Source organism: Bufo bufo, chromosome 6 (assembly GCF_905171765.1).
Source record: "Bufo bufo chromosome 6, aBufBuf1.1, whole genome shotgun sequence".
NCBI lineage: Eukaryota > Metazoa > Chordata > Amphibia > Anura > Bufonidae > Bufo > Bufo bufo.
In genome coordinates, this window is record NC_053394.1 from 307,156,888 (window position 1) to 307,180,106 (window position 23,219).

Below are 23,219 nucleotides of genomic sequence, written 5' to 3' on the forward strand. Positions count from 1 at the left end.
GTGCCAAAAAAAAGAAACTTCTATGAACTCGCCATGCCCCTCACGGAATACCTTGGGGTGTCTTCTTTCCAAAATGGGGTCACATGTGGGGTATTTATACTGCCCTGGCATTTTAGGGGCCCTAAAGCGTGAGAAGAAGTCTGGAATCCAAATGTCTAAAAATGCCCTCCTAAAAGGAATTTGGGCCCCTTTCCGCACCTAGGCTGCAAAAAAGTGTCACACATGTGGTATCGCCATACTCAGGAGAAGTAGGGCAATGCGTTTTGGGTTGTCTTTTTACATATACCTATGCTGGGTAAGAGAAATATCTCTCTAAAATGACAACTTTGTATAAAAAAATGGGAAAAGTTGACTTTTACAGAGATATTTCTCTCACCCAGCATGGGTATATGTAAAAATACACCCCAAAACACATTGTCCTACTTCTCCTGAGTATGGCGATACCACATGTGTGACACTTTTTTGCAGCCTAGGTGGGCAAAGGGGCCCACATTCTAAAGAGCACCTTTAGGATTTCACAGGACATTTTTTACACATTTGAATTTCAAACTACTTCTCACGCATTAGGGACCCTAAAATGCCAGGGCAGTATAAATACCCCACAAGTGACCCCATTTTGGAAAGAAGACACCCCAAGGTAACCCTTAATGACCAGACCACTTTTTACAATTCTGCACTACACTACTTTCACGATTTATTGCTCGGTCATGCAACTTACCACCCAAATGAATTTTACCTCCTTTTCTTCTCACTAATAGAGATTTCATTTGGTGGTATTTCATTGCTGCTGACATTTTAACTTTTTTTGATATTAATCGAAATTTACCGTTTTTTTTGCAAAAAAATGACATTTTTCACTTTCAGTTGTAAAATTTTTCAAATAAAACTCCATTTCTATATAATTTTTTCTCTAAATTTATTGTTCTACATGTCTTTGATAAAAAAAAAATGTTTGGGTAAAAAAAAAAAATGGTTTGGGTAAAAGTTATAGCGTTTACAAACTATGGTACAAAAATGTGAATTTCCGCTTTTTGAAGCAGCTCTGACTTTCTGAGCACCTGTCATGTTTCCTGAGGTTCTACAATGCCCAGACAGTAGAAAAACCCCACAAATGACCCCATTTCGGAAAGTAGACACCCTAAGGTATTCGCTGATGGGCATAGTGAGTTCATAGAACTTTTTATTTTTTGTCACAAGTTAGCGGAAAATGATTATTTTTTATTTTTTTTCCTTACAAAGCCTCATATTCCACTAACTTGTAACAAAAAATAAAAACTTCCATGAACTCACTATGCCCATCACGAAATACCTTGGGGTGTCTTCTTTCCAAAATGGGGTCACTTGTGGGGTAGTTATACTGCCCTGGCATTTTAGGGGCCCTAATGCGTGAGAAGTAGTTTGAAATCAAAATGTGTAAAAAATGCCCTGTGAAATCCTAAAGGGGCTCTTTGGAATGTGGGCCCCTTTGCCCACCTAGGCTGCAAAAAAGTGTCACACATGTGGTATCGCCGTACTCAGGAGAAGTACATTATGCACTTTGTCCCAGGTGAAAGGAGAGGTTTGCAGCAGCTGTGAGTGAAAGGGCCCTAATAGCCCTGTGTGCCTGTCCTGTGAAACGCAATCCCTATGCTAAGTGTACCTGTGTGTGGTACTTCTGGAAACACTCCCCTAAGCATAGGGCAGGGTGGTCAGGGCAGTCAGAACAGAAATAGTAGGTGTCACGCCTTATTCCACTCCTGAGAAAGACCTTTACGGTCGAAACATCGCATTTTTTTGCTGGTGAAATAAATTCCACTGAATTGAAGACAGGAGAGTGCTGCGGTTTCTTCTATATGACGCATCCAAGGGGGAACTTCTGACTGGCTCCCAACACGGCTGGCACCACAACAAGATAAGACTTTAATTTTTCGTTGTGCTGCTATACGCATTTATTCCACTCCTGCAACAGACACGACATCTTTTTCGGGGTGGCGCTTGGGTTGAGGTACCAAAAACGACACTGGGGAAATGTCGCTTGTGTAGACGGCTCACTACACTGGTGGATGGGGCCACGGAACCTCCTGGATACAGGAGGTTCTCGATGATCTCTTCCTGAAATTTGAGGAAGGATCCTGTTCTCCCAGCCTTACTGTAGAGAACAAAACTATTATATGCAGCCAATTGAATCAAATATACAGACACCTTCTTATACCAGCGTCTGGTGCGTCGGGAAACTAAATAAGGAGCCAACATCTGGTCATTGAAGTCCACCCCTCCCATGAGCAAATTATAGTCGTGGACTGAGAGGGGCTTTTCAATGACACTGGTTGCCCGTTCTATTTGTATTGTCGTGTCTGCGTGAATGGAGGAGAGCATGTAAACGTCACGCTTGTCTCTCCATTTCACCGCGAGCAGTTCTTTGTTACACAAGGCAGCCCTCTCCCCCCTTGCAAGACGGGCGGTAAAGAGCCGTTGGGGGAAGCCCCGGGCGACTAGGTCGCACGGTGCCACAGCAGCCAATCTGTTCTAGGAACAAATGCCTGAAGAGGGGCACACTTGTGTAAAAATTGTCCACATAAAGATGGTACCCCTTGCCAAATAAGGGTGACACCAAGTCCCAGACTGTCTTCCCACTGCTCCCCAGGTAGTCAGGGCAACCGACCGGCTCCAGGGTCTGATCTTTACCCTCATAGATCCGAAATTTGTGGGTATAGCCTGTGGCCCTTTCACAGAGCTTATACAATTTGACCCCATACCGGGCGCGCTTGTTTGGGATGTATTATTTGAAGCCAAGGCGCCCGGTAAAATGTATAAGGGACTCGTCTACGCAGATTTTGCTCAGGGGTATACAAATCTGCAAATTTGGTGTTGAAGTGGTCTATGAGGGGCTGAATTTTGTGGAGCCGGTCAAAAGCTGGGTGGCCTCTGGGAAGAGAGGTGCTGTTGTCGCTAAAGTGCAGGAAACGCAGGATGGTCTCAAATCGTGTCCTGGACATGGCAGCAGAGAACATGGGCATGTGATGAATTGGTTCCTGGACCAATATGACTGCAATTCATGCTTTTTTGTCAGGCCCATGTTGAGGAGAATCTATAGACTGTGGGATACCGGCACCTTCATACAAGCATGACGAATACCTTCTTGTACGACACCACTACAGCAGAGAGTATAGTGTCCAGAGTAAACCTACCCAATGAGTTCCTGCACATCCCAAACCACGAGATGAAGATCCGTGAGTATGAACGTGACCGAAAGCGACTCATTGGCTGGGAACTACACTGCAGCACACTTACTGAATACTATAAAAACAAACGGATTCCTAGAGGCCTGAGATCTCATCTCCGACCAACACTCTTCGCGGAGAAGAAAGAGTTTTGCGAACGCTTTGAGAGCATCCTAAATAAATGCTCCCTCGACCTCATTCTACTGACCATAGAAGAGCTACAGACCTCAACCACCGAATTATCCTCACAGATCAAGACCACTGAATCCCAGCTGATCTCAACTACACCTGAAGAAGAGCTACAGTCTTGTGAAAAAATTAGGACACCCTTTGAAAGCATGTGGTTTTTTGTAACATTTTTAATAAATGGTTATTTCATCTCCGTTTCAACAATACAGAGAGATTAAAGTAATCCGACTAAACAAAGAAAACTGAAGAAAAGTCTTTTCAAGATCTTCTGTAAATGTCATTCTACAAAAATGCCTATTCTAACTGAGGAAAAAGATAGGACACCCTTGCCCCTAATAGCGAGTGTTACCTCCTTTGGCTGAAATAACTGCAGTGAGACGGTTCTTGTAGCCATCTACCAGTCTTCGACATCGGTCTGAGGAAATTTTACCCCACTCCTCAATGCAGAACTTTTTCAGCTGTGAGATGTTTGAGGGGTTTCTTGCACGTACAGCCCTTTTCAAGTCACCCCACAGCATCTCAATGGGATTCAAATCTGGACTTTGACTTGGCCATTCCAGGACTCTCCATTTCTTCTTTTTCAGCCAATCTTTGGTTGATTTACTAGTATGTTTTGGGTCATTGTCATGTTGCATGGTCCAGTTCCGCTTCAGCTTTAATTTTCTAACTGATGGTCTCACATGTTCTTCAAGCACCTTCTGATACACAGTAGAATTCATCGTGGATTCTATGATGGTGAGCTGACCAGGTCCTGCTGCAGCAAAGCAGCCCCAAACCATGACACTTCCACCTCCATGCTTCACAGTTGGTATGAGGTTCTTTTCTTGGAATGCTGTGTTTGGTTTACGCCAAACATGTCCTCTGCTGTTGTGTCCAAATAATTCAATTTTGGACTCATCTGTCCAAAGAACATTATTCCAGAAGTCCTGGTCTTTGTCAACTTTATCGCTGGCAAATGTCAGTCTGGCCTCGATGTTTCTCTTGGAAAGCAAAGGTTTCCTCCTTGCACACCTCCCATGCAAGTTAAGGGCTCTTTCACACTTGCGTTATTGTCTTCCGGCATAGAGTTCCGTCGTCGGGACTCTATGCCGGAAGAATACTGATCAGGATTATCCTAATGCATTCTGAATGGAGAGTAATCCGTTCAGGATGCATCAGGATGTCTTCAGTTCCGGTACGGAACGTTTTTTGGCCGGAGAAAATACCGCAGCATGCTGCGCTTTTTGCTCCGGCCAAAAATCCTGAAGACTTGCCGCAAGGCCGGATCCGGGATCAATGCCCATTGAAAGGCATTGATCCGGATCCGGCCTTAAGCTAAACGTCGTTTCGGCGCATTGCCGGACCCGACGTTTAGCTTTTTCTGAATAGTTACCATGGCTACCGGGACGCTAAAGTCCTGACAGCCATGGTAAGTGTAGCGGGGAGCAGGGGAGCAGCATACTTACCGTCCGTGCGGCTCCCCGGGCGCTCCAGAGTGACGTCAGGGCGCCCCAAGCGCATGGATCATGTGATCACATGGATCACGTCATCCATGCGCATGGGGCGCTCTGACGTCATTCTGGAGCGCCCGGGGAGCCGCACGGACTGTAAGTATACCGCTCCCCCGCTCCCCGCTCCTACTATGGCAACCAGGACTTTAATAGCGTCCTGGGTGCCATAGTAACACTGAAAGCATTTGGAAGACGGTTCCGTCTTCAAATGCTTTCAGTACACTTGCGTTGTTACGGATCCGGCAGGCACCTCCGGCAACGGAAGTGCATGCCGGATCCCAACAACGCAAGTGTGAAAGAGGCCTAAACTTGTACAGTCTCTTTCTGATTGTAGAGGCATGTACTTCTACATCAACAGTAGCCAGAGCCTGCTGTAGTTCTCGAGATGACACTTTAGGGTTTTTGGATACCTCTTTTAGCATCTTGCGGTCTGCTCTTGGGGTGAACTTGCTGGGGCGACCAGTCCTGGGCATGTTGGCAGTTGTTTTGAAAGCCCTCCACTTGTAGACTATCTTCCGGACAGTGGAATGGCTGATTTCAAAATCTTTTGAGATCTTTTTAAATCCCTTCCCAGACTCATAGGCTGCTACAATCTTTTTTCTGAAGTCCTCTGACAGCTCTTTTGCTCTCACCATGGTGCTCACTCTCACTTCAACAGTCAGGAGCACACCAAACTAAATGTCTGAGGTTTAAATAGGGCAAGCCTCATTCAACATGCAGAGTAACGATCTACTAATTATGTGCACCTGGTGTGATATACCTGTGTGAGATCTGAGCCAATTTAAGAGGGAATACATGTGAGGGTGTCCTATCTTTTTCCTCAGTTAGAATAGGCATTTTTGTAGAATGACATTTACAGAAGATCTTGAAAATACTTTTCTTCAGTTTTCTTTGTTTAGTTGGATTACTTTAATCTCTCTGTATTGTTGAAACGGAGATGAAATAACCATTTATTAAAAATGTTACAAAAAACCACATGCTTTCAAAGGGTGTCCTAATTTTTTCACATGACTGTAGTTGCAACCAAAGAAAGGATCGATAAACAACTACTGGAATACAGAAAATACGCAGAACAAGGAAAGAGACAGAAATTTATACGGGACGCCGAGGATTATAGACTAGACAGAGTCTATCGTTGGAAGGGAAACCAGCAACAACAGTTCTATCGTGGATACAGACATCAACACTACTCCGGCTCTTCGGACAGCGACAGATCCGGCTACGAACCGCGTTTTTTAGGCAACGCCCCAAGGAGGGGCAAAAGAAGAGGAGGACCAGGAGGGGCGGGAGGAAATCAAGAAGGACGCATCCAGACCCGTTCCCAGGTAAGGAGGACAATCTAGTCGTTAATATTTCATCTTCCAACCTATCACCAATACAAATCACAGTTCTACAGAAAGGTTTGTCCTTTTGTCCCACACCTACGTTTAATACGTTTTCGCTAGAACAGGAATTACAAAAATTCTATAGAACTGTGAGACTTAAAGCCCACTTCCAGGAGCTAATACCGGAACGATCGACGAGTACCATTTCACCGGGACCCCTCTCCATCCAAAACCTGGGACTCAGGAACAAAAGTTCCTTTATGCCCCCTAAAAATAAGCATCCCATTGAGACGTATATTTCTCTTTCCCAGAAATTGGTAGGCGACATCCTTATGGCTAACACTGAGGGCCAATTTAGACATTCCAATAACCTATCTCAGGAGGAGAAAATAGCATTGAACTCGTTACAAACTAATAAAGACATAACCATCAAACCCGCGGACAAAGGTGGGGCTCTCGTTGTCATGGACAAGAGGGATTACCTTGCAGAAATTAACAGACAGTTATCCGATACTGACACATATGAAATACTACCGAGAGACCCCACACCACAGATACGGGAATTAATTGCCTTTACTATTGATTCATATTCAGTATCAGGTATCCTAGACCCCAAGACTGCCAGCTTCCTAACTAAACAAGATCCCATCACTCCAGTATTTTATATTCTACCGAAAATACATAAAGATCTCACTAAACCTCCAGGGCGCCCTATCGTAGCCTCCACCGAATCCATCCTCTCTCCCCTAGCAATTTATTTAGAGAAAATTCTGACCCCCCTTATTAAAACATCAAAATCCTTCATTCTAGACACTTCTGATTTCTTACAAAAATTAAAAAATACTGATGTCCCAATAGATTGCCATTTACTTACATTAGATGTGAACAGCCTCTATACTTCAATCACACATGAGAAAGGCATACTGGCCACAGCTATTCTCCTCAGCAAACATTCCACCCTGAGTAACCCACAACAGGAATGTTGCCTGAAATTACTTGAAATTGTATTGACTAAAAACTTTTTTCTTTTTGGGGATACTTACTATGGCCAGAGGCGGGGCACCGCCATGGGGTCCAACGTGGCCCCCCCCTACGCAAATGCGTTCATGATTAACTTTGAAGAAGATCACGTCTATACACATCCCCTGTTCCAACAACACGCTCACATATGGCTTCGTTTCATAGACGATATTTTTTGCATCTGGAAGGGACCCATCTCCACCATAGACAGCTTTATCCATGACCTCAACCACATTCATAACGAACTAGGATTTACCTCACACATCAGCCAAGAGGAAATCAGTTTCCTCGATACCCTAATCAAAATTGATCAATCCGGATCTCTCAGCATAGATTTATACCACAAACCCACGGACCGCAATAGCCTTCTTCTCTACAACAGTTGTCACCCTAGAGCCACAAAAAAATCATTACCACGGTCCCAGTACACACGGGTAGATCGGATCGTTACAGATACCACCACTAAGAATACTAGATTCGAGAACATGACCGACAAGTTTGTACAAAGGGGCTACCCACAGGGAATTCTAAATGAAACTCTCCTGGATCTAAAAAACCCTCCCACGTTACCGGAAACAAAACAGGACAACTCCAATAGGATTGCATGCGTAACCACTTACCATCCCCTTATGCCCAAAATTCAGCAGGCCCTCAAAAAGAATTGGTCATTACTCTCCAAGGCTTATCCGGACATCAAAGAGTTCCAACAATATCCGCTGACCTGTTATAAAAGACCACCTAATATTAAGGACAAATTAATTAAAGCGGATGTAGGTAGCTTTACAAGACCTTTAAAACAAACTTTTTTACGCAGTAAACGGCAAGGGACATATCCGTGCTTACACTGTGCCCATTGCTCCAGTGTCATTAAAGGCGAATACGCCACACACCCACGCACCGGAAAAGCCATAGCAATCAGAGGATTCTACACCTGCGAATCTAGCTTTGTTGTTTATTTAATAAAATGTCCATGTGGCCTCGGATACGTCGGCGAAACCACACAACACATCAGGGACCGGATAAGCAAACATAAATCCACGATCAGACTAGGCCATACCTTCCTACCTATACCTCACCATTTCATTGAAAAGAAACACCAAATTTCCCAATTACGTTTTCAAATCTTGGAGCAAATTGACCAGCCGAGGAGAGGAGGAAACCGGACGCTCCTCCTTAGGCAAAGGGAAGCTTTCTGGATCCATAAACTGGGGACTTTAACACCACACGGCTTAAACCGCGAATGTGATTTCTTTATAAACTTGTAAAAATATGGATGTATGTTAACATATGTGTCTCTCATTTTTCCTACAGACGCACTGAAATTGTCCACAGCGGGTGAGGGTGATGTATTGGCCTCGGTTCCCCTTGTTCCTCTTCCCTTTTTCTCCCCCTGCCCTTTCCTTTCCCCCTTTACCCATCCCCGTCCCATACCTTGATTGTATCTATACCCTTTTGAGTAATCAAGACAATGTTATCTACATATCCTTTGGACCTAACAGCCATACATACACACACGTATGGAATTTGCCATAACATACCTTATTTTACGCTATTGACTGTTCCTCATAGGTCACAACAGGATGATTATAGTGCTTAGTTATCCTCAGATCATAATAGATACCATAGATAGTGTGGATTCAACTTACACAATACTCCAAATTATTATGCTTATGACCTGTCATATCCATGAGGCCGCCCTCTACCCCTAGCTCCTCCCCCAGTCTTTTCGTCACCTCCCCCAACTACCTCCCGGACGATCTATCCACATTACACATCATCATCTTATATCCCTTTTTCCAGATCAACATTATTGTGTATATAGATCGGATCCCATCTCCCTTACAACCATACTGTTTCATATGTAGATCGCATCCCATTTCCCTTCCAACCACAGCGGAACGCATAAATGTATTAACTCCGCCCTTCTCACACAGTGTGGAACGCATGAACTACTCCACAGTTCAATACATCCGGTCATGTGACCGGAATTACCATAATCCACAGCCCTAGCCAAGACTTCCGCCCTTTGGAACGCAAGCATGCGTTCCATATGACACATGACTTCCTGTCAGGTGATCGCTATCACCGGACAGCGTGCTATTTAAACAGCAGCTCTAAACTTACACACTCCTGCATCCAGCGCCCAGGCAAACATTTACCCAGCATACAGGTAGATAACCATTTGTAATTCTTTCTCCACAGGTTACCTTTGTGCAGTTCGATCCACCGATTTCTTTGGTCCACTATGCTGCTACCATATGATTTCTGTGATTTATGTGCATCTATGTCTATGTGATTTATGGGCATCTATATTTATTCCTGCATAGCCTTATATCTGGGTGACACTTCCCATGAAACTACATACTTATGCTATGCCACAACCGTGTATGCCTTAAATCTATTATTATGTGAATCCATGGATCTGTAAATATCTTGATGATGCTCCTCATGAAACTTTATAATCTTACTCATATTATGCCACAACCGTGTATGCCATAAATTTATGTCTCTGAGAATCCATGAATCTATACATATCCATAAGACCGGACGACAGATCCTATTGGATGTACTCCAGCCTAGATAATCATGTTTTATTAACCATTTGATTGCTATAAATATATGAATTTTTCATGATTATGCACACCCAGATGTTTTTACCAATCCCTGGACAGTATTCACTCTGCTGTGACAACACCATGAAATTTTGCTTGTAATTTAATTTATTTATTTTTTGTTCTATGTTACTTTATTTATTTTGTGACTTCATGCTCTGCATTCCATGTATATGTGAAACATTTCAATATGTATATTCCAGATAACATGACCACTGATGAAGGTCCACCGTGACCGAAACATCTGGTCAGAAATAATCTGTCATTCCTTATTTTCACGGGCATATGGATGGTGCAGAAAACATGAAAAATAATATTAATAAAAAAATTATTTGAATTGCATAACCTACGAACTGAGTGCCTCAAATTCTTATTACCATGTTGAGGAGAAGGCCCAGAAAATTTTTAATTTCGGGAAACTTGGACGGGTTTCCATCGGAAAGACTGGGCATAAAAGCTTCCCGGGTTGGCGGCTATAAATTGAGTGGCATACCGATTTGTTTCTGCCACGACTAAGTCCAAGAGCTCCGCAGTCAAGAACAGCTCAAAAAATCCCAGTGCCGAACCGATCGAAGCTGTCTCAACCCAAACTCCAGACTGGGCGGTGAAAGGGGGAACTACTGGTGCGGCTGAAGTTGGGGGCTGCCAATCAGGGTTTTCCAGCACCTCAGGGACTCTAGGGGCTCTACGGGCCTGTCTGTGCGGTGGCTGCGACGGGGGAACTACTGCACGTGCCACCGTACCAGCTTCAACTGCCCTTCTGTGCTCGCCACTTCACCATGTTGTACGGCAGTGCTGGTACTAGGTCCAGGATGGGTTGCGCTGCTGGTGTATGCCTCACCATGTAATTCGACAGCGCCAGCCCCCCTCTGCTGCCCTTGAAGCGGATCCTGCGCAACCTGTGGTCCAGCAACACGGGGCCTGGTACGCCTGGTGCTATCAGGGACCTCAACCTCCTCGTCCGAACTTTGGGTCAGACTGCCACTGCTTTCTACAGGTTCATATTCTGACCCGCTAGATTCGTCAGATGAGGGTTCCCAGAATCCTGTAGGTCTCTTCAGAAGAATACCCCTTGTTTGCCATTTGGTCAACTAAATTTAGGGGGTATTCCCTGAGACTACCCAAGAAAAAAAGCAAGCCTGTCTTACAAATGGGAGGCTAGCGAAGTACCGGAAGCCGTTGCGATTGATAAAAAATATCAAAACAGATTTTTTTATCGCCGCAGCGCTTGTAAAGTGATTGTGCAGTGATAAAAAAATATATATATTTTTTGTCACTGCGGCGGGGCGGGCGTGGGTGAATGCACGTGTGGGCGACCGATCAGGCCTGATCGGGCAAACACTGCGTTTTTGGTGGAGGGCGAACTAAGGTGACACTAATACTATTATAGATCTGACTGTGATCAGTTCTGATCACTTACAGATACTATAAAAGTACAAATGCTGATTAGCGATACACTAATCAGCGACTGCGGTGCAGTGGGTTGGGCGCTAACCGACGCTAACTACCTAACAAAGGGGCCTAAACTATCCTAAAACCTAACAGTCAATACCAGTGAAAAAAAAAGTGACAGTTTACACTGATCACTTTTTTCCCTTTCACTAGGTGATTGACAGGGGCGATCAAGGGGTGATCAAGGGGTTAATTGGGGTGATGGGGGGGGTGATCTGGGGCTAAGTGAACTGTTTGGTGTGTACTCACAGTGATGTGTGCTCCTCTGCTGGGACCAACCGACGAAAAGGACCAGCAGAGGAGCACAGAAGCCATTTAACACATTATATTTATAAATATAATGTGTTAACTGGCTTGTGATTAGATTTTTTGAAAATCACCAACCTGCCAGCCATGATCTTTGGCTGGCAGGCTGGTGACGAAACTTTTGCCGGCCCGCGATGCGCATGCGCGGGCCGGCTGTAAGCGTAATCTCGCGTCTCGCGAGATGACGCGCCGGCACGTCCAGGAGGAATGAATTGACCGCCTCGGGAACGCAATCCTGCGTTAGGCGGTCCGGAGGCGGTTAAGGGGGTTTAAGCTAGGGGAGCTGAGGTGGTTAAGTAGGCGATCTTCAGCTGTGCAACATGTGTCGCTGCCACTGGCACCATGTAGCCCCAGCCTATATTTATACCCTACATGGCTTGAAGACTGGCAGTGTATCAAAATTAACAATGAAACCTGCATGTTTTACATGGTGTTTTCTTTGTTCCAAGCATTATACAGTGGATATAAAAAGTCTACACACCCCTTTTAAAATGTCAGGTTTCTGTGCTGTAAAAAAAATGAGCCAAAAAAAATGACAAAAATCTTTTCAGAACTTTTTCCACCTTTAATGTGACCTATAAACTGTACTACTCAACTGAAAAACCAACTGAAATCTTTTAGGTGGAGGGAACAAAAAAATACTAAAATAATGTGGTTGCAGAAGTGTGCACACCCTCTTATAAATGGGGATGTAGCTGTGTTCAGAATTAAGTAATCACATTCAAAATCATGTTAAATAGGAGTCAGCATACACCTGCCATCATTTTAAGTGCCTCTGATTAACCCTAAATAAAGTTCAGCTCCTCTAGTTGGTCTTTCCTGAAATTTTCTTAGTCGCTTCCCACAGCAAAAGCCATGGTCCACAGAGAGCTTCCAAAGCATCAGAGGGATCTCATTGTTAAAAAGTATTAGTCAGGAGAAGGGTACAAAAGAGTTTCCAAGGCATTAGATATACCATGGAACACAGTGAAGACAGTCATCATCAAGTGGAGAAAATATGACACAACAGTGACATTACCAAGAACTGGACGTCCCTCCAAAATTGATAAATAGACGAGAAGAAAACTGGTCTGGGAGGCTACCAAGAGGCCTACAGCAACATTAACCCCTTAAAGACTTAGGACGTACCGGTACGGCATTTTTCCCGAGTCCTTAAGGACCCATGACGTACCAGTACGTCATGTGTTGTTCCGATCACCGCCGCCCAGCGGGCGGTGATCGGAACCCGATGCCTTCTCAAATCATTGAGCAGGCACCTTGTCTAAATGCGCGGGGGGGGCCATCGGGTCCCCATGCGGCTGTAGGGGGGACCCGATGGCATGGAAGGCATCGCGCTGCCTTCCGGTGACAAGCCTGTGAGATCCAGCCCCCTGTCACCACCAACAGAATATTTACATCAGTGATGTAATAAGATTTCCCGCCGGTCCATTGGTGCTCATGCACAGGTGCCTCTGTGCCTGTGCTGTAGACTGCATATAGCGGTCCACAATGCATGGGCACCGGCCGTGTGGATGCCGTTTGTGGATGTGGATCTGCAAGATTCAGTCCGCACCACAAAAAAAATAGAACGTTCTATTTTTTTTGCGGTGCAGAGGCATTGATCGAAATCCCACAGAAGCGCTCCATAGTGCTTTCGTGGGCTTCCTCTCCGTATCTTGTGGATTGTGGACCCTTTCAAGGATGGATCCGCATCCGTACTATGGAGCGCATGAGGCCAATGCCTGTATATTGCAGGCCGCAATACAGGCACATGTGCATGAGTCCTTATGCTGACAAGTAGGAATTGGAGGACACAGTTGCTTGTAAAGGGTTAACTGCTTGAGGAGTCAGCAATACCATAATAAAGCACAATATGCTGCCCTAGCAGTGTCAAATCATAGCACAAAATACTGCCCCAGAAGCTGCACCTCTGTGGTGACCAGCACCAGCTACCAAGATCTGTCCTCTTCCTCCTTCAGTTGTCTCTAATTGACATGTGAAGAAGGGGGCTGAAGAGGTGAGACGGGGGCTGAAGAGGTGAGACATGGGCCATGGAGCCAAGCCAGCCCTACCTTCAGCATGCTGCCTGGTGTTTCAGTACTAGCAAACATGCAGGAGAATACATCACTACATACCTGTTCTATCCAATTAGTTCTCCTTTGATTGTAGACATACTCTTTCCTCATCTCCATTTAGCCCAGACAGTCATGACTTTCAGTCTTTCAGCCATATGGCATTGCTGCAGTTGGCCATACTCACATCTTAGGTTCTTCACTTTAATTTCAACCTACCAACCTTCTCTACACATACTCCCAACACCACCCAACATGCCTCCAAATACTATACTGCAAACAAAAATTAAAATTGTGCTATATACAGATAGTCCTCCTGTGCTAAACATAGTGCTCTCAACAGTTCTAGTGCTTAATTATAGTGCCCAAGTAGTAATAAGGTCCCCTTATTGGGCTTCCAGTAATAATAAAAATGCCCTCCAAATTGCTGAGAAAAGGAAAATACTCCTGACTCCCGTTCCATGCTGCCATCTGTAATATGATGCAGGTCAAAGGCCCCTTCTGCCTTTACAGTCATTCCGTTATTCATTCCGTCATAATAGAAGTCTATGGCCTGCATAACAGATCCATCCGGTTTCCGTTATGCTGGAGTCCTCTCCTACATAATGTTAACTGGACGGATCCGTTATGCAGTCCATAGACTTCTATTATGATGGAATGAATAACGGAGTGCCTCTAAAGGCATTCCATCATTGAATTGCGTTATGGTCCGTGGTAATGGAATCAATAACGCAATTCAGTAAATACCACAACATGAACCAGCACACGAACTTCAAAATATGAAATTCACTCATCCCTAATCCTGAGGATGGTAATATACTTGAATTGGACCATACACTCCCAGTGTTAATATGAGCCCCTGGACTCATCGGCATGGACCGGAGGTGTTCCAATACAAGACTTTAGCAGCAGCAGCTGGACAGGTACACCATTTTCATTAAGGGTTTGTATGGAGCGGACTCGTGAGCGGAGCTTGTTCCATATGCATAGGGCGCTGGCTGAAATGACAAGGATTGAAGATAACGTTGATTATGGTTAATAGTGCCTGCACCATATGCTTGGTTAGACAGAGGGAGGGGGCACCCACTGTCCTCTGAAAGGAGGCTGTCAGACCTCTCATAGTGATCTGCCTGCAAGACCTGACAGGCAATCTATAAAAATCCCATATACTTCAATAGTATTCTAAAAGATCAGAAGATTGCATATACAAGTCCCCTAAGGGTACCTGCACAGGTTACACTTATAAATCAGCATTTTTGGTGCATTTTTTATTGCGGATTTGATGCAGTTTTTCCATACATCTCACCCTTCCACTGAAAAGGATGAAATCCGCACAAAAAAACACAACAACTATTTGCCTGCTGCAGATTTAAAAATGCGCACAGCAGGTCAATTTCCGCACCTAAAAAAAAAAGCTAAGTGTACTGTATTATGCTGTGTTTTTTTTTTTTTTTTGCACCCACTTAATCTTTTATACTTAAACCTGACATATCAATTTACTGCTTTATATACTACGCTACTCACAAAAAGTTGGCTTTCAGGTGGAATTTATGGAAAACGGAAAAAGTTCACACTACAGTGATATTATATAATGAAAGCAGGGCATTTCCTCATCTCAAACAATGTATTGAAACGAATGCCAACAACAGTGGTAGGTATACCCCCACAATAATGTCATTATCTCAAAAACTTGTCATCTGGCCTTGAACATTAATTACAGCTTGACAACGACGTCTCATGCTGTTCACAAGTCGACTTGGCATGGCATCCCACTCTTCTTGAAGGGCGGCCCTCAGGTCATTGAGGTTCAGAGGGTACAGAGTTACGAGAATCTACATGGCAACTCAGGTGAACTAATAGGTTTTCAATGGGATTCAGGTTTGGAGAAAGTGCAGGCCACTCCATTTGAAGGACCCCAGTCTCCAGCAGCCATTCCCTAATGATGCAACGTCGATGAGCTGGCGCGTTGTCATCCAAGAAGATGAAATTAGGCCTGTGTTGTTCATGCAGAGGCACAATGACTGGATTAATGATGTTATTCAACTAGCATGGGCTTGTCACTGTACCATTCACAAAGTGTAGCGCAGTTCTATATTGACTAGACACACCTGCTCACACTGTAACACCACCACCAAAGTCTTGTCTGGTGACAACAGTTAGCGCTCTCCTTGTCGTCTCCAAGATGGACGTTGGTGGCCATCATTTCTGCTCAGCGGGAATTGACTTTCATCAGTGAACAGCACTGAGGTCCACTGGTCCAGCATAGATGCTCCCTGGTCCATGCAAGATGATCCACGCCTGTGCCTGGTGGTGTGCTCAGGTATAGAGATGGCCTTGTGGTTCGCGGCGAACTTTGCTCGTTCGCCGAACGGGCGAACATATGGCGATATTCGTGCCCGCCATATTCTTTTACATTGTGAAGAACTTTGACCCAGGACATCCATCAGGTGGTACTGGACAGCCAATTGAGACGTTTCAGCACATGGACATACCCCCTACCTTATAAATAAATCTGATCTGGGCGCCATTTTACATTCAGTCTTTTGCCAGTGTAGGGAGAGGTTGCTGTGGAGCAGGAACAGACTATTAGGGACACAAAATGCTAGCTAATAGGGCAACAAAAGTCCTTTTAAGGACTGGTATAGGTGTGCTATCGATAGTTGTGACATACTGAGGGGTGTAATATACTTATAATATACTTTCTAACATAGAAAGTATATTATAGTGCAATTATATTGTGCAGCAGTTGTGTGCAGTTCTGCTGCGATACTGCAGCCACACAGAGTGCCAAACGCTATTGGAACAAATAATTTCTACTGGTGTGATATACCAGTTGCCCCCCCAAAAAAACTGATTGAGGCAGGGGTGTTATATACCAATAATATACTTTCTATATAGTGCATTTAGGTAATGCAGCATTTGTCTGCGGTTTTGCTGTGTTTCCGCATCTACACAGAGTGACAAACACTATTGGAACAAATAATTTCTACTGGTGTGATTAACCAGTTGCCCCCCAAAAAAACTGATTGAAGCAGGGGTGCTATATACCAATAATATACTTTCTTTATAGTGCATTTAGGTAGTGCAGCATTTGTTTGCGGTTTTGCTATGATACCGCATCTACACTGAGTGAAAAACACTATTTGAACAAATAATTTCTACTGGTGTGATTTACCAGTTGCCCCCCAAAAAAACTGATTGAAGCAAGGGTGTTATATACTAATAATATACTTTCTATATAGTGCATTTAGGTAGTGCAGCATTTGTATGCGGTTTTGCTGCGTTACCGCATCTACACAGAGTGACAAACACTATTGGGAACAAATAATTTCTTCTGGTGTGATGTACCAGTTGCCCCCCCAAAAAACTGATTGAAGCAGGGGTGTTATATACCAATAATATACACTGCTCAAAAAAATAAAGGGAACACAAAAATAACACATCCTAGATCTGAATTAATTAAATATTCTTCTGAAATACTTTGTTCTTTACATAGTTGAATGTGCTGACAACAAAATCACACAAAAATAATAAAAAATGGAAATCAAATTTGTCAACCCATGGAGGTCTGGATTTGGAGTCACACTCAAAATTAAAGTGGAAAAACACACTACAGGCTGATCCAACTTTGATGTAATGTCCTTAAAACAAGTCAAAATGAGGCTCAGTAGTGTGTGTGGCCTCCACGTGCCTGTATGACCTCCCTACAACGCCTGTGCATGCTCCTGTTGAGGTGGCGGATGGTCTCCTGAGGGATCTCCTCCCAGACCTGGACTAAAACATCTGCCAACTCCTGGACAGTCTGTGGTGCAACAGTTGGTGGATAGAGCAAGACATGATGTCCCAGATGTGCTCAATTGGATTCAGGTCTGGGGAACGGGCGGGCTAGTCCATAGCATCAATGCCTTCGTCTTGCAGGAACTGCTGACACACTTCAGCCACATGAGGTCTAGCATTGTCCTCCATTAGGAGGAACCCAGGGCCAACCGCACCAGCATATGGTCTCACAAGGGGTCTGAGGATCTCATCTCGGTACCTAATGGCAGTCAGGCTACCTCTGGCGAGCACATGGAGGGCTGTGCGGCCCTCCAAAGAAATGCCACCCCACACCATTACTGACCCAATGCCAAACCGGTCATGCTGGAGGATGTTGCAGGCAGCAGAACGTTCTCCATGGCGTCTCCAGACTCTGTCACGTCTGTCACATGTGCTCAGTGTGAACCTGCTTTCATCTGTGAAGAGCACAGGGCGCCAGTGGCGAATTTGCCAATCTTGGTGTTCTCTGGTAAATGCCAAACGTCCTGCACGGTGTTGGGCTGTAAGCACAACCCCCACCTGTGGACGTCGGGCCCTCATATCACCCTCATGGAGTCTGTTTCTGACCGTTTGAGCAGACACATGCACATTTGTGGCCTGCTGGAGGTCATTTTGCAGGGCTCTGGCAGTGCTCCTCCTTGCACAAAGGCGGAGGTAGCGGTCCTGCTGCTGGGTTGTTGCCCTCCTACGGCCTCCTCCACGTCTCCTTATGTATTGGCCTTTCTCCCGGTAGCGCCTCCATGCTCTGGACACTACGCTGACAGACACAGCAAACCTTCTTGCCACAGCTCGCATTGATGTGCCATCCTGGATAAGCTGCACTACCTGAGCCACTTGTGTGGGTTGTAGACTCCGTCTTATGCTACCACTAGAGTGAAAGCACCGCCAGCATTCAAAAGTTACCAAAACATCAGCCAGGAAGCGTAGGAACTGAGAAGTGGTCTGTGGTAACCACCTGCAGAACCACTCCTTTATTGGGGGTGTCTTGCTAATTGCCTATAATTTCCACCTGTTGTCTATCCCATTTGCACAACAGCATGTGAAATTGATTGTCACTCAGTGTTGCTTCCTAAGTGGACAGTTTGATTTCACAGAAGTGTGATTGACTTGGAGTTACATTGTGTTGTTTAAGTGTTCCCTTTATTTTTTTGAGCAGTGTACTTTCTATATAGTGTATTTAGGTAGTGCAGCATTTGTATGTGGTTTTGCTGCCTTACCGCATCTACACAGAGTGACAAACACTATTGGAACCAACAATTTCTACTGGTATGATTTACCAGTTGCCCCCCAAAAAAACTGATTGAGGCAAGGGTGTGATATACCTGTAATATAATTTATATATAGTGCATTTGTATTGTGCAGCATTTGTGTGCGGTTCTGCTGAGATACCGCAGCTATACAGAGGGACAAACGCTATTGTAACAATAGAAGCTGACGAAGTTTAATTCGTTCCGAATTTCAGGAAAAATTTGATTCTGAACGAATGCGAATTTCCTCACGCTTCGTGGTAACGAATCGCATTAAGATGAATCTTTCAACCACCATCTTCAGAAAGTACTAGTATTGCCACCCACCTCCACACTATGTCACCTTGCCACTCTGTGGCCTTCTGGTGCTGCCATGTCCACACTATGTCACAGTGCCACTCTGTTGTATCATGCTGTTGCCATGTCCACACTATGTCACCTTGCCACTCTGGCCTCCTGATGCTGCCATCTCCACACTATGTAACTTGGCCACTGGCTGGCCTAAACATACTGCTGCCAACTACATACTCTGATTGTGCCACTCGGTGGCCTCCTCATACTGCTGCCACCTCCACACTGTCATTGTGTCACTCTGTGGCCTCCTGATGCTGCCGCTACCTCCAGACTTTGTCATTGGGCCACTGTATGGTCTCCTCATGCTGCTTCCACCTCACCACTCTGTCATAGGGACACTCTGTGGACTTCCCATGCTGTTCACACCCTCCCCACTTCATAACGGGGCCACTATATTGGCTTTTGGCCTGGCTGACATAGTCATTTATTTGACCTTTCTTCTGATCTGTCAGAAGGAAGGAAAAATGAGACGCACAACAGATCTTGTCTGTGTAGCAGCTGTAAGGCCTGTATGGTCCCATCAGAACTGGCTTATAATTTGGTAGACAAAAGCAGGAGTGGGTACAAAACACAGAAGACATGCAAATATTCTATTCACGTGTCATCTCTGTTTTAGATCCACTACTGTTTTATTGGCATTAGCAATATTGAGCAAATGCTGACTGGGTGAAGGCGTATGCTCCAAAGACAGGATCCGTTTTTTGTGGGTTATTGTTCTGACGGATCAGAGAAAGGGCAAATTAATCAGTGACGTCAACACAAACTTGCTGCTGACACTCTCTCCACTCTGTCAGGGGGGCTCTACTTGTATAAGCGTGTAATAGAACAGGTTCTGTAGACATCTATGTGGAATCAGCTGACAAGGGTGTAAAAGGAGTGCACTTCTTGACACTAACATCGATCTATAAGGCAGAGTTCATACTTGAGTTATTAGGCCAGTTTTGGCAAATTTAAGTATACTTTCTTATAATTTTAATCAAGTTTTGATTTACTAAAATCACTGTTAAAATATATTTTATAAATTTAATAATAAAAATTAAATGTTACGTAAGACAGGAGAGAATCGGCCAGTCTTCTGTTTATTCAACGACGTGGTGTTGCGATGGAGAAAGCATTCCAAAAAAACAATTCCTCTACACCTGGAGCCGAATCCTGTAAAGATTAATGCAAGTGCGGTATTGGCTGCTCATCCAGCAAGGTACTTCTGGGGGAACCTGCCTGCCATGCTTAGGCCTCTACTAGCGACAGACAATGAGAAGAAGACAAAGCTTGTTCTTTTCTGTACATTGAATGAATAATTTTTGGGGCCTGTACTCCACTGGCCTGAAGTAAAATTGATATATAAAGACCGTCTAATATACCTCCAGCCACATAATCACTTGATGTTTTCGGTCCGGTGAATGCCTAATGTTTGGGGCCTGTACTCCCGTGGCCTAAAATAAAAATGTTTCTAGGCTCCAGCGGCGTACATTTTTGAGAGTTTCAATTTAAGATGCATAAAAATGGCCTCTAATTAAAATACATATTTTTTGTGTGAATTTTTGCCATTGATCCCCCTTTGGTATGTCACTGTCCATGTTTTGGGACGATTTGTGCACTTCTTGTAAGTATTAGGTGGCTGCAAATATGAGCTGAAGATTTTTCAGGTTCGCCTGCCACTAAAGTGAATTGGACCCACCGCAAACTTCCGGTTAGCGAACATTTGATCGCGTTCGCGCAATCGCGAACCGTCCCGGCCGATGTTCGTCTATCACTACTCAGGTACCCTTGCAGCTCTTATAGCATGCAGACCACACTGATGTAAATGGTTTCAAATGGTCTGATGTGACACTTGGATGCCTCTCACATCCCTTAAATGTGCCTGGAGTTTCTTTTATTTCTTTTCCTGTTTTTGTCAGGGGAAATGCTTGTGTTGTTTTCATGTATGGGCGACGGCTGGAGGTGGCGCTCCTGAGGCGGATCGCACGGGTTCACTTCGCTTTTCCTGCATACTCCTTACTTTCTGGTCATGTGTAAGATACTATCACACAACGTAAGGGGATTTAACTCCCCCAGAAAACGTAAGTCTGCTTTTTCTACATATACCAAACATACGCCCGATGTGATCTGCCTTCAGGAGTCCCACTTCACGCCCACCTCTCATCCCAAATATTTCCATCCGCATTACACACGTTTCTATTCGTCTACCTATGTTTCTAAAAGTAGAGGAGCTATCATTTTATTGCGTAACTCCTTTCCTTTTACACTACTACGCTCTATAATAGATCCTAATGGGAGATACGTAATCCTTCTAGGCACCTACAAGGAAGAAACTCTGTGTATTGTAAACGTGTATGTGCCTACTGAAGATCCTATTGCTTTTTTTGTCTCAATGCACTCCATTATTGCACCTCTCACCTATAACAAGTTATTGTGGTGTGGTGACTTTAATTTTGTACTCAACCCTGTACTTGATCGCTCCACCCTCCCGGCTCAAATGCGCCCTGCATCCCATAATGTTAAAGTTAAGCATGTGATGGAATCCCTGTCCTTGGCGGATACCTGGAGGGAGCACAATGGCCCCCAAAGGGGATATACATATTATTCTCCTTCTCACCAACTATACACCCGGATTGATTTAATCCTAGCCTCCACCTCCTACCTCTCCTCACTAACCTACTCCAGACATGTTGTGACCTCCTTGTCAGACCATGACATGGTTATAGCTGAATTTGCTTTAGTCAACAGTTCTAGTGTCCCTTTTACTTGGCGCCTGAATGAGTCATTACTGACTCGACCGGTTGTGTTTAATGCGATATTAGACGAGCTTAAACAGTTCTTTTTACTAAACAACACTCCGGATGCCGACCCTATGAACTTGTGGCTGACTCACAAGGCTTTCATACGGGGCAAACTCATTCAGGTAGCTTCAAGGCTCAAAAAGGACAGATCCTCAGCTCAGGTTGCACTAGAGTCTAAATTGGCTAAACTGGTGAGAGCCCATCAACAAACACCAACCCTTTACCTATTGAAGGAAATAAAAGACACTAAAACTCAACTGAATGCCCTACTTTCAAATAATACTGAAAAAGCACTCCGCTGGACGTCCTCCTACTATTACAAATATGCCAATAAACCGGATAAGATGTTGGCATGCCAACTCAAAGCCACACAGAGACTTAACCAAGTCTATCAAATCCGTACACGGTCTGGTAGAACTACCTCCCACCCAGACATCATATATGACACCTTCCAATCCTTCTATAAACAACTATACTCGGAACAAAAAGGTGACCCCAACATTAAGGCAGATGACTTCCTTTCCTCTGCTTCCCTCCCAAAGGTCTCATCTGCAGCACTAGTAGAACTCAATAGCCCCATCACACCTGAGGAGGTGACTTACACAATTAAGGCCCTGAAACTGGGAAAAGCCCCCGGTCCAGATGGCTATACAGCACTTTACTTTAAAAAAATTGCAGACCAGTTAATCCCCTTCATTACTAAATACTGTAACCATTTATTGCAAGGCTCCACACCCCCACCCGAGTTCTTAGCAACCAAAATAACTGTGATCCCCAAACCTCATAAAGACCCTCTTTTACCCTCCAACTATAGACCCATTTCACTTTTGAATATAGACAACAAGTTGTTCACCTCCATCTTAGCGCGTAGACTTAATAGAATTCTCCCTAGCCTGATACACAAAGATCAGGTGGGTTTTATCCCCAGCAGGGAAGCCCTAGATAATATACGGAAGGTCTTGGGGTTAGTTCATGAGGTGAACAGGACTTCAACTCCAGTAGCTTTACTAGCGCTGGATATAGAGAAGGCCTTTGATACAGTCTCCTGGACCTATCTTTGGCGGACTCTCTCCCACTTTAACATTAGAGGCCCTTTTCTCTCCGCTATTCAAGCTTTGTACTCTTCGCCTCAGGCTAGTCTCAAATTACCTTCCTCACATCCGTCATCTATACCAATTTTTAGAGGAACGCGCCAAGGTTGCCCCCCTTTCCCCAGCCCTTTTTGCACTAGCCATGGAACCATTAGCGTTAAAAATTAGATCCCACCCAGACATAACAGGAATCTCGGTTGGGGGTGTGGAATATAAATTGAGCCTTTTTGCTGACGACTTTTTGTTAACAGTCACCAATCCTATCATTTCATTTCCCTCCCTTTTG

At 44.5% G+C, this 23,219-nt stretch overlaps 1 protein-coding gene across 1 annotated transcript in view; it reads right to left on the minus strand.

The window, feature by feature from the left end:
* Positions 1–14,520: 14,520 nt before the first annotated feature.
* Positions 14,521–23,219, minus strand: part of SKAP1 (src kinase associated phosphoprotein 1) — a 624,187-nt gene continuing 615,488 nt past the window's right edge. The window contains exon 14 of the mRNA XM_040436618.1: positions 14,521–14,643. The gene's annotated coding sequence lies outside the window, so the exon portion shown is untranslated. The remainder of the gene's footprint in view (positions 14,644–23,219) is intronic.